The following is a 12,762-nucleotide window of genomic DNA, read 5'->3' as shown; positions in this document are numbered from 1 at the left end:
TGAACCACTGGGGAAGGGAAACTGTGCTGGTGCAAGGTTGTGCTGTCAACCTCGCAATAGTTTTTCCTCTCTCCTGAGGGCAATTTCTCCAAGATGTAACTTGCTTCCTGCCTCATCATCTGGAAATTCACAAATCAGAGGAATTGTGGTTAATTACTAAAATGGCTGATCCATAGATTGTTAGCTGTCAGAGCCTGGGGGAGGGGTTTAATTGTTGTTTTCTCTGAAAGGATTTCTCCTAAAGTGATGAAATGACTCTCAGTAATGAAACTTGAAAATAGAACACTTTTGTGATTATTTCCAGTTGTTGGAGAATTGCTTATTTAAAATGCATTCCTTTCTTAAGTGAAGAAACTTATATTTCTCCAAACATCCAGAATAAATTTAGCCCTAAAACATTCATAACAGAGGATAAATGCATATCCAGGCTAACACTGCATGTGATCTCTGATCATACAGTAGTTAAGTTATACAATCACAGTGATTTATGGTACTAAACTGTGGAGCCTCATATCTGCAGGGGTGTGGGTAAAGGGGTGGAACTCTCATCAATCAAAAGACTATACTTGTTCGGCATTTGGATAATTAAGGCAGACAATAAAAAAGCATGAAATAATATTTAAAAAAAATGAAATCAGAATATCTGTTTGCATAGTGTTATTAAGCAATACGGTGCTGAGACATCTTTTCAAAAAGCTTGCCTAGAAATCCACTTATTATCTTGTAGCACTCGATATATGAGTTCTTTATATTCATGCTGAGGGTATTTGTAGAGTAGTTATATAATACACATACTGTCTTCAACTTAAAAAAACAAGATTACAAATAATGGCTATCTTTCCAGTTTATTCCAAGACAGAGACAAAACAAGAAGGGAAAAAAACCAAACCCATAAGCAAATTTAAAGTGCAAAATTCTAAAATTTCACTTATCCTATTGATAGTGCTTTTCTTCCAATTCACCAACCTCAGGTAGAGATAGTCAGGCATAATAAGGGGCTAGCACAGGGGAACTGTATTAATCAAACAATGTTCAAAAAAGAAGTTTAATTAACTCCATATTTTGTAAAAGCCACATTTCATTACTGTTTGTTAGGAAGATGGAAGCATGCACTGGAAGCACTAATTCTAATTATTACTTCAAGTGGGAGTTTTTGGCAGAAGGTCAAGGAATAATAGAAGAATGTGTGAATCTGTGCTACAGCATAGCAGTAAGACTAATCATTTGAATACAGCCAGTTGCTTTTTCTTGGACTGTCTGTGTGCTGTTCAATGTTCTGGATGAATCTAACACAATCAGCCTGTTCTCTGGTGTATATCCACTTCCTGCTGACTCAGGGCAGCTTGCCCCTTCTGCCATTTATTAAAATGAAACATTCCTATTAAAACAACATTTTTCAGAGAGATGACCAAATAGATATTAGTAATGACATTATTAAAACTATTTTGTTTAAAATGAACTGTCACACTTGTGTGTTGCAAAGCAACACAAACAAATCTATTTCATTTAGTGAGAGATTGCTTTGAAGAGCTGGATTTCTTTCTTTCTATTAGAAGGTATTGCAGAGGGGATGTGATGTGTGCTCCAGGAAACTGCTAGCTTTTATAACTATTAGAAAGGAAGAATATTGTTTCTAGTACTCTCCATAGCAAATAATGTATAATTCATGAATTTCATTAACATGCAAATATGATCCATGGCCTCCTATGTTTGTATCTCCTAATAATCTATTAATGGTTTTAAAAGTAAAGGGTAATAGAAACATTTTGTATGAGCAACATTTACTCGTGGTTCTCTGCGTTTGTCTCTAATTGTATAGTATAAGCATGTATAGAATTAAAACAGAAACAATGGAAATTAATTAACCTATAATTCTCAAATAAATATTTATTGAACATAAGGTCACATGTCCAATAACTTGTGATTCACTAATGAAAGACTCCATTATCATTAGATGACAACATGCCTTAGAAAAATTGTGCTGGGGGATGGAAAGGTATTCATACCATAACTACGGCTTGAAATGACCCCTAGATTTGGAAATAGTATTGAGATTTCAGCTCCCCCATCAAACATGGATGGGACAAGAAAACAAAGAAAGTATAATGTGCATCCTGAAGACTTAGACTTTTCAGTTTTCTTTGTCACAGCAGTAGATAGATAAGATTTTATACTGATGCAACCTTATTTAGTGTTTTAGGATCAGCTGCTCTCCACTTCCATGTTCTGACTGAAACTTTAGAGTTGACCATCTGAAAAAATGTGAAAACCCTCTTCTTGCTTTGTCAGAGCAGGCATACAGCATTACCAGGCAAATAATTCCAGATTTTGGCCAGATTTTTTTCCTACTCTGAGCACTTTGTGCTTGCAGGTTTGCATGCTTTGCCTCCAATTCTTTGCAGTGCCATTGTACCCCTGTGCCCGAGTGCTGCCACCGCTGCCCTGCCCTGCACTCCCAACTCAGCAGGTACCCCAGCCCCATCACTGAGCCCCTCACCTTTCCCTCTCCCTTTCTGAAATTCCATGGGAGGGATCTGCCAAGATAGTAATTTCACTTCCATATTTATCAGAAACCACATGAAGAGAAACAGTGGACACATCTGCTCTTTGTAAAAAAATACATTTAAAGTAATGATGCTGTAGGCAACAATAAACCATTTTAATCAACTAATTGAAAGAAACATCCTGTCAAGGACAGTTTTGATGATTTTCATATTATAACCCATAAGCACTGGACAGTATTTTAGACCAGGGTTGAGGACTTTTTCTCTGAGTCTGAAGAATTTGTCTGAGCACAAGGAGAAAAAAAATAATACATCAATCCCCGCAGCATCTCTCTTTATTTTTAATAAAAAATTTTCTCATATCACAGGAATATGGGAGAAATGATGGACTTCTGAACATCTTTTAACAAATAAATATAGTCTTTTTAAAAACAAATGCATATGCGATATAAGAGCCCTTTATTTTACCCTTCCTATGATGCTGTTTCTCAGAGAAATGAGAACAAATTATGTCAGGCTGGGAAACACAGGACTTTTACTCAGTGCCTGAGCTCACCCCTTTGTGGGTAACTGTGTGACGTGCAGATCCTGACCATAAGCTTGTGCCAGTGTTTTAATATTCTACTGTGATGATCTTTTTCAGGCTCACTGTGACTAAAAAGTCTCTTATCCACACTCTTATATGTCACACCTCTACTACATCCTCCTCCAGTCTGAAGCATGGAAGAACACTTCTGTCGCAGAAATGAGAATTGCCTGAAAGCTACAACTGCGTGAATTGGGGAAGCTGGGTGGTGGGTCCAACAGGAGAGAGGTGGCTCAGAAAAGAGCTTATATGCTATTTATATTGACCTATCTGTGTAGAAAAAAAAAATTATTTGTTTAGTAGAGGCTGTCAGTATAAACAGTCACAATCACATTCACAATGAAGATATGCCAATTTTACACAACAAAAAAGCCTGTTGGTACATACATTTCACAGTTCGTTACAGATTTCCCTAATTAAATGAATGTAACAAGTTGATTAGACTTGAGAAGCTCGGAGAAAAGTCAGATCCATTTATATTGAAAAGTAGGACTAAGAAATAAATTATTCACAGTTGATTAGACTAAGACAAGCATTTCTCAAACATTTCTCAATACTTTAGAAAAAGCGACATATTGAACTCTATTTTACTGTGAGGCTCAAAATGGCAATTAACAGTCCTAAGCTGCATATAAAACTCAGTATGAACGACGTTTACAAGAACATTGTGTGTGAATCAAATTACTTTATCTTTGGTTTGAAGAACTTAGAAATAATTGCCAATAAGTATTCATGTATAGGACCAGTTTTTTGAAACAAGTTATTTTAATTACTACTAGTGTCAGGAGTACGTGTAGGCGATTTTATTAGACTTAATGTGTTTAGTGAAGCTCCCTGAACTGTAGCTGGTTTATTTCTGTAGAGGATGAAATATTTAATATATCTTTATTATTCTTACTTTCTAATATTGTATTTATCTCTACATCAAATCCCAACATTTGATGTTTTTGCCACTTTCATGGAGAATATCAGAATGAAGCACAGGGATGTATTACCCTCAAAAAAATCTGAACACCATATAGCTATGGGTTTCTGTATACCCCACTTGAAAAATTAATACCCTCCAAGCTGCTCTCCATTTGTGACCACACCTGGACCCCAGACACAGTCATGAGTGGGAGCCCTTCCATGAAAGAATGTGAATGGGAAAAAAGGGAGAGAGAGGAAAGATCCCTCAGAGGTGAACATCTTGGTCCTGAAAAATTATAGAAATCCTTGATGATTTTCATTCAGCAGCTCTTTCAGCAATGTTTTTCTCAAACATGGAGCTGGGGAACCAAGGCCACATCCTGCCTGGCACAACATGCAGTGAGGGGTCACAGGCACAACGCCACTGCCTCCTCCCTCACAGAGGAGCAGACTCAGCCGGCCCTACACCTGCAGGAGCTCTGAAGGAGTAAGGCAGTAAAGGAAAAACAATGTGGCACTTCATGATAATCCATATTTTTCATCACCCAATTCCAAAGGTATTATCTTGCACATGTCAATCCCATGCGAAGGTTTTACAGACGTCTGCAAACATTCATAATTCAAGGAACACGATAGTTACGCACTTTACTGATGTAATATAAATTAGCAGTTTCCCACTCTTCATTGCCACAATAAATCCACACAGAAAGAACTGTTGGTATATACAACAACATCAAAGAGCCTGGAATAGAAATAGTGAATTGCAGTTATAAAAATAAATTTCTAAAAAGAAGAGAGAAGCAAAAAGGGAGACGAATGTTCTAATCTTACCTTCATCATAATCTTATTAGCATTTCTCAGTGAGTAGTTCAAGTATCAGTCTATACTCTTATGAATCTGTCTCATAAATATGTCAAGTGCAAAGTATAGTTATTTTAATAGTCTGTGTTGGTGGGCCATCATGGATTTAATTAAGAGACAACTAGTGTATGAAATATGACACAAAAGCACCAAACTAAATGGAGAAATGTTTTACTGCAGATTTAAATCAGCGACACAGAAGTAATGATGATCTGGCCTTAGAATCCTACCTAGATTTAATTAATGCAGACCAGCACAGACCTGTTCTTATAGGGGGAAAAAAAAAAAGAAGCATTAAAAATAATGATTTAAGCTATACCATGTTATTTATAAAGACATTTGCATTATCTCCAACTTCATTATGTTATTCATAAATGTGTGTTGGTTTGTGGCTCTTAAATTAATTTTAAAAAGCTGGAAATGCAAGTCCAGTAAAAATTGCTAAAATAGTACTTTCAGCTATCCATTTTTCCAAAATGAAGCATTTATTAAGGTTTCTGCCTTTTTTTGAAGGCTCTCAGAATGCTCAAATGATTCTGCTAAAAAATTGTCAATATCTTTCTAAGGTTGCGATGAAAACTGTTATTTTCCATCCAAATCTGCTCTTTCTCCATCTTTTCAAAGAATGAGGGCATAGTCAGCACTGTGAGTATGCAGGATTAGATTTTTCAAGCACTGCACAATTCTTCCTGCTATCATTTTGGTGCACTGTTTTGACTTGATAGGAGAGATTTGGCAAGATACACTGTTTTTAAGAAGCAATGCAAGAGCATATATTTTCACGTTTAAATTCTTACTACTTATATGAGTTTAACACTATTTTAGAAAGAAAGAATCCAATAATTCCATGAAACTATTCCGATATCTTGAACTGATCTTGCAAAATCATCGACTGCCAACAACCTCAGTTGCACTGAAGTTGAAAGCAAGGCTTACTATTGATTTTTAAGGGCACAGAAGCAGACTCTGAGAATATACAGTTAAGTATATGCCTATCTGTCTCTAGGAACTGATGCCTTGGACAACTACAAGGACCATATTTAGACATGATTTTCATCTCTAGGACTTTGCATTTTATTAATCTGATCCAGCAGGTACTAGTTACTGCATGTTAGCTTTCTCAGTTCAAGAGGCTTCCAGTAACTTAGATCAGAATAACCTTTTATTGGTTGGTTGGTCTAGCAGGCAGTTAAAGTATTCATAGATTTTATTAACCTTTTATGACAACGGAGAAGAAAAAAGACAGTGGCCAGAAAGCATCACTAAGTGAACTTCATTCCTATTTTCGGAAAACTCAGAGCTGTGGACTCTAGGTGCTCTCCAAACACTATAATTTGGACTGCCAGAAATGCAATAAAAACTGTAAATTGACACAAAAATTGAAGTGCTTGGGAGAAATAAATTCATAACTACTTTTATTTTTTGGTGAAGAAAACATCAAACATTTGCAACTCAGCCTGGAAGGCAAAAACAGATAAAAGGATAGTGCCTATAGTTTCAAAATATCTTTCTCTTTAATGAACAGTTGAAAATATCCATAAATCTCTTCCAGTATCACTGTATTTAAAAAGCAGTCAAGTCTTTTGTGCCTGGCATGTTTATAGTAAATCTATTCTCATCTGTCATGTTTGCATAAATTGTCCAAAAGTTCACCCTGTCTTGGCTGTCTTTCAGTTTTCATTAGTATTGAAGTAATTTTTGGAGTAAATGAAGGGGAAAAATGCCCAGAAATGGAGATAATGCATAGAAAGAACGAGACTTTGGATAACTAACAAGAACAAACACAGCTTTATTCAGCCAAATTCACAGAAATTTGTTTCTCATTGAACTAAACAGTAAGAATTGTGCATGTAATAAATGAATTGTGTGTAATAAGTGTATGAATTGTGTATAATAAATACATGAATTGTATGTAATAAATAAATGTATGAATTGTATGTAATAAATACAGACAATCAGGATGAAATTCCAAATAATATATGATAAGGTAGTAATATAGTGCAAATAGGTATTTATATGGACATCTAACTAATCACATGGCTCCTGTCAGAGGTCTGCTGTGAGCCATCACCTGGATTTAGTGCAGCTTTGCACCTTCATCTGACAGTGAGAACTACAGCGCAGAAACACAATGTTAGTCCCAATCTTTCACCTTCTTCCTCAATTAAGGAGACTTATATAACAAAAATGAAGAAAATAGCATTGCAGAACCGCCATGTGGGTACAGCCTGAAATGTGGGGCTGGCTGAAGCCCCTGGGGAGTGATAGAGGGAGGGGAGGCACTGCACAGCTGAGAGCCCCTACCTTCTCATGGAACAGAGGATTCAGGTGCCTCTAGAGCTTGTCCTGGGTTAGCTGTCCGCTCCATCTGGGATTTTCCTCAGCACCCACAGCCTGGCTGTTTCCTCTCCCAGCCCCAGCAGCTGGAGGCATCCCCAAGGCCCTCCTTGCAGTGCTCAGCTGGGCCTCGTGTGTGTTTGCAGGAGGCAGTGCGAGCACAGCCCCCTTCCCATCCGGGAGGAAGGAACAAACATGGAGCTTTCATCTTCTCAACAAACACTCCCAATTCAAAACTTTCCTCTCAGGAATAATTAGAGCCACTTTGAGTGGCATTGTAACTGCAGCATCTAAACACCTTTTAGATTACTTTTAGCACGAGGCAGTGACTTGATAAAAAGGGCTGAAGATCAAGGACAGCATTTTGCTAAGTCCCCCAAGTAATAAAGAGGTGAATAGGTAAGAAACAACCGTACAGCTGCACTGCAACCAAAGAAACAAGGAAACCCAGAACTTTCCACTCTAGACTCCCATGGAATCAAATCGGAAGATATGCAGGAAGAAGTTTACCCCGGTCTACATTCTGCACAATGTGTTCATTAGATTTTAAAATAATAGGGCACAATATCTCTTAGCCTCAGGGCATAGTTTCCTGTGATTTCCATTAAAAGTCTTGTTGACAGCAGGGTTTGTTCAATGAAGTGCGAACACAACAATGATCTTGCAAAGAGTTTTACAGAGTAACTTACATTCACAGAAAGCTCCCCACACCTCTGTATCAAAAACAATTTGCAGAATTAAATATTTAACAAACAAGTTTGAGATATGCAGTGATTAAATTAGTGAGATAATTAGGTAGATATTTAAGGTTAATGTTTACAAGTAGGTTAATTATATCCTTTCCCAAATTTCTGTTTTCATTTCACTTGACACGTTGCAATAACAGTGAAAGTGAGGCCACACTTGCAGGCATGGCAGGCAAGGCAGCAAGTGTCACCAAAGGCATCTAAACACACGCTTCTGAGGGAACTTTTCTCCAACATACAGTCTTAGAGCTTTATGTTCTTCATGTCCCAGCAGTTCTCCATCTTTTAGGGTGAATTCCTTTGAATAACACTTAAGATCTGTATAAAGAAATATTTTCGACAGGACTTGCAGGATTTCATAGCTTCAAGACTTCATACAGCTCTCTGATGTTAATTACAAAAGAGACAGCGTTTAATGCTCTGTGCTGAATTTAGTTCACTTGCACAGCTCCAGTGTACAAGACAGCAGACACAAGGCAATATAAAGAGCTGAAATTCCCTCTGATTGGACTTTGCAGAGGTTACTTCTCATTTACTGTAATGAAATTAAGAACAAAATCTGCTGCAATGATCAGCTGGATGGTTATAGAAAATCAAGAAGGGAATCAAGTGCTACAATAAAGTTTTAAAAAACTATTTAACAGTTATTTTTGCAGAGGCAACAGGACACAGCATCTGAATTAACTTACATAAAGCTATCTTGCAAACATGTCAAGTCAATGCAGCCATGGGCCCTGAGAAACCAGGGAGTACAGCCATGCAAAGAGTGCAATGCTCCCCAGCCTTGAGCTCAGCCACAAGCTGGTGCTGATGAGAGGAAAGGTGCTGAAGCTTTCCAGTAGCAGAACAAACATTTTTCAAGCATCTGAACACTGTTCCCTCTTCTGCCTGAAAGGGACTATCTGTTTGTTCTCTCTTCAGCATACCAGAGCCCAGGGCCAAACATCCCAAACCCTGATGGGACTAAAATCCCACATATAGGGCTGAGCTTCAAAATGTTCACCTCTAAAACAAGGGAAGTTGAGACCCAGATACTGTCAAACATGATATTTGATATACAGATCTTATTTAGACAGCATGTGTGGTTTGTAACCATTACATCCACCCCAGCACATTTTACAAGACTTTCCTCTTGGTAAACATACAAAGTGTAGTCCACTGAAGGCCTCCCAGCCCAGCCACCCTCCCCCAGTGACAGGCAGCCTCAGAAAAAGTTAATTTGTCATTCATAGTAATTTTTTTGGATTCTTCCATATGGGAAGACAGCTACATTTCACATCAGGGTCAGGGCTGCTGGGCAGCCCATGCTCATGAGCTGTGGGATCTGTCCTGTTCCAGTCCCTTGGAGTGAGTGCCTTCAGCTGTCACTGCACAGCAAGGGTGGCTCCTGGAGAGGCTGTGCTACTTCTTGCCCTAACACAACCCCAGCGCTGCCATCCCCTGGAAGAGGGCCCATTTCTCCCCAGGAGGAGGGTGTTTTCTAGCTGTTAACTGACATCTGCTTTCTCTCATGTTGACTCACGGCCCAACCTTCCCCACACGGACCCCTTGGGAGAAGCACATGCCAGGCAGCCAGGCCCAACCTGCCCAGCCCCTCCATCCTCTTGATTGTGGAGTCATAAAGCTGTTACTAGAAAAGCAAAGCATACTCATTGCACTACAGAGGAAGAGGGAGGCCAGGACTGAGGGACAAATGAATAAAATGTTTTGTGTCAGATTTTCTCCTGCTACCATTTTGTTGAGCATAAGAATGGATATCCGTGTCTTATTACTATCCAAGGAGGATGTGCTTTTCTATACCTCTGCAGCTATAAAAATCAGCCTTCTGAGCAAAAGGAGTCACCTTTTAAACTAGAGTAAGCCACAGCAGCTGGTTCTTGGGTTCTGCACTGCAAGAAACTCACTGCACACTATGTTGAAATTTTAACTGCTTTCTGACTTTTTTTAGGCTGTAAAATCTTACTCAGTGTTGTTTTGTTTTGTTTCAGTTTTTATTTTTCATTTTATTCTAGTATGGTGCTGTTATTCAATACATTATTTGATCAATTTGCCATAGCATTAGAAAACACTAATGTGCTGATGCCTGCTGGACCCTGCTGATAAGAAGGCTCACAAGACAGGAGCTGGTGAAAATCAGTCTCTGTCCTTTTGAAAAATTAGTTGAAGTAATTTCACATTTTTACTTTCCCAAAGAGACACTGCAACCATTTCTCTTCCTTTCTTATTTATTGTTCAGAACACTGCAACATAAGCACATGCTTCTCTATCGCACAGACCTACTGCCACAGACACAGCCCCACTCTGTAGCATTTCCGTGGTGAGCATGGAGGTGGGGATGCTCTGGGCTGCACTGTGTTCGAACAAGTGACTGCTGTGAGTACACATGCAAGTAGAGCAACTGATTTTTGAAAGGCAGTTAGATACCCAACCAGTAATTGTGTGCACAATTACTGTGATTACACATGTAATCACGGTCATTGTGCTTTCAAATGATGCATGTGCTATTCTAAAAATTCGCTGCTGTATTACTAAAATTAATGGGAGCTTTGCCATCAATTTAAACTGATGGAGGATCAAACACTATGCATTGTGGCAGTAGTCTTGATATATCCAAGAGCAAATGCAATTTTTGCAACCCAAATGCAACCCAATTTTCAGTGTTTTAAAACAGTAAAAGAGGGATGAAGACATAGTTTCTTAGCATATCTAGATACGTATTCATTATGCATTTGTTAATAAATTATCATTTTTGACTAGAGTTCTCTATTTGATTCAAACTCAACTGACATTAAGCGAAAACCAGGACTCTGACTCAAGGCTTCTTCCTTTAATGTTTCCAATTAGCTCAGGTTATACAGCCATGCATGCATTTTTTCATGGCAATATCTTTGGGTTTTGACTGCCTTGTCCTTCAAGGGTTAACCAGGATTTTGCAGTGAAAATAGTGTGCAACACAGTAAGTATAGTGATATGTAGTATTTAATGTGTAGTCTTTGTCCATGTTCTAACAATGTGCATTAGATTTCTTACTATTGTCTCTTTTTCTGATTAGTTTACAGCCCTGTAGTTCCAGCTGTTTTATTCTGAAACTCTAAAACCCTGTCACTAGGGAGTTCTGTGTAATTGCCCATAATACGCACCACATTATCCATTTCAGGAACTGTGCTGAAAGACAGCAGCAATAAGGGGTTTTCTAAAGGCAGTCTGGTTTACACTAATGGATCTAACAGGAAGGAAATGCAATTTGAAAGAAGCTGATGCATATGTTCTATTGTTGAATATAATGTTTGATTTAATTATTAACTGTCTGTGATGGAAAGTCAGATCCTGCTCAGTTCTGCTTACAGTTTGGTACTCTCCTACCAGCAAAACCAGACAAGATTCAGTCTAAGGATTTAAGAGTTCTTTGTAAAGTACTGACATATAATTGTCCTTTTATATATATCAGCTGAGGAACCTCAGTTGCATGCTTCTTCCATACAGGCTGGCTTCCTTTTATCAAGCTAAATATACAATATAGAAGCTAACATTCTATCATTTTTCCTTGCAAAAATCAGGAGATTCTCACAGTTAACAATCTGCTATAATTATTTAAATAAATATGATCCAAACTGAGTTCATATTAACTGCTGTTCATGATCTAGTCCTTTATTTATTTTATTTTATTTTACATTTCATGTCATACATAGCATGGCAGTCAATTTAATTCTGTATCACCAAGGAAGTACACAATGGACCCAAGTGAATTTTTAGGAAGGAGTTAAAATGTGCTGGCATGACTATACCTACCTTCTTTTATCAGGAACAGAGTATTTGGCAGCCTATTTCAGTCCAATTCTATAATTGGTGTTTTGTGATGTCTAGTAAATTGTTGCATTGTGTTACAAAGGTCCTTAATTCCATGGGTGGGTGTTAACATGGTGTAAGGAATGAATTCATTATGAAGAACTCTTACCTGAAATTCCATTATCCTTTCCTCACCATGGTGACTCCTATCAAACTCATTCATGTAACGTAATCTGGAAAGAAATAGGTACTGATGCTAAATGGCTGCATTTTCAGAGGAGTTTGAAGGTAAAAAATCATAGCTCTTCTGCATGATTCAGAGAAATACAGTAGTTTAACACCACTAGTAAACAAAATAATTGAGCAACATAATTTGTTTTGTATTTTGTATCCGTCTGGTGAGATTATTATCTTTGACATAATCTTAAACAGATGCAGGACTGGAGTTGAAATTAAACAATAGTGATGATATTTGGAGCGCATCCAGAATGCATCTTTTGTTAAACATACCTGTCTACAAGTGGTGCACATAACATTAGCTTTGTGGGATGCACCTTCCTTTGCAAGCTCCAAAGAGATTGGTTACTTCTGTCGGGGTAACAGAGAGAAGTTAAGTTCCTAGGAAATACACCACCATGCCTCAGACACCTAATTGATTTGGGTATCTTAAGAAAAAGTCAAGGCCCCTTCCATCAGGTATTTGTGTTATTGGTGTCAGTCAGCAGACTTCAGTCAAAGAGTATGAAAGAGCCACTGCAGCAAAATCCATCTCAGATTTATCTGGAAACTTCTGCTTGTAATCTGTTCTCTCTTGTAAGGATCTGAGAAGATTTTAAGCTTTTTAAAAATCTCAAACATTTTGAATATTTTGGTTTAGAGAACTACCTGAGAGCTCAGATCAAAATATATCCAGACTGCTTTAGCCTATGATTCCCGTCAGAGCAGATTTCTGCTGGGTCTTTCCTGGGTCAGAACATCATAGAAACAATCTTTCTTTGGCTGTTTCAGGACTCTTGAAAAAGATTCCTTCTAG

At 37.9% G+C, this 12,762-nt stretch overlaps 1 long non-coding RNA gene across 7 annotated transcripts in view; it reads right to left on the bottom strand.

The window, feature by feature from the left end:
* Positions 1-1,308: 1,308 nt before the first annotated feature.
* The window catches only part of LOC120322606, a 42,017-nt gene continuing 30,563 nt past the window's right edge, over positions 1,309-12,762 (bottom strand). For 6 of the 7 annotated variants that reach the window (XR_005562407.1, XR_005562412.1, XR_005562409.1 and 3 more), the window contains 2 exons: positions 11,899-11,962; positions 1,309-8,478 (listed from right to left, as the gene is read on the bottom strand). This is a non-coding gene — a long non-coding RNA (uncharacterized LOC120322606). Of the gene's footprint in view, positions 8,479-11,898; positions 11,963-12,239; positions 12,318-12,762 lie in introns of all 7 variants that reach the window. The other variant, XR_005562413.1, reaches the window with a different exon arrangement.

Source organism: Pipra filicauda, unplaced genomic scaffold, assembly GCF_003945595.2.
Source record: "Pipra filicauda isolate LSUMZ 115617 unplaced genomic scaffold, ASM394559v2 scaffold135_size2527700_pilon, whole genome shotgun sequence".
In the NCBI taxonomy this organism is placed as follows: domain Eukaryota; kingdom Metazoa; phylum Chordata; class Aves; order Passeriformes; family Pipridae; genus Pipra; species Pipra filicauda.
Note: the sequence above shows the minus strand (reverse complement) of the source record. Positions and strands in the feature narration are given on the sequence as shown.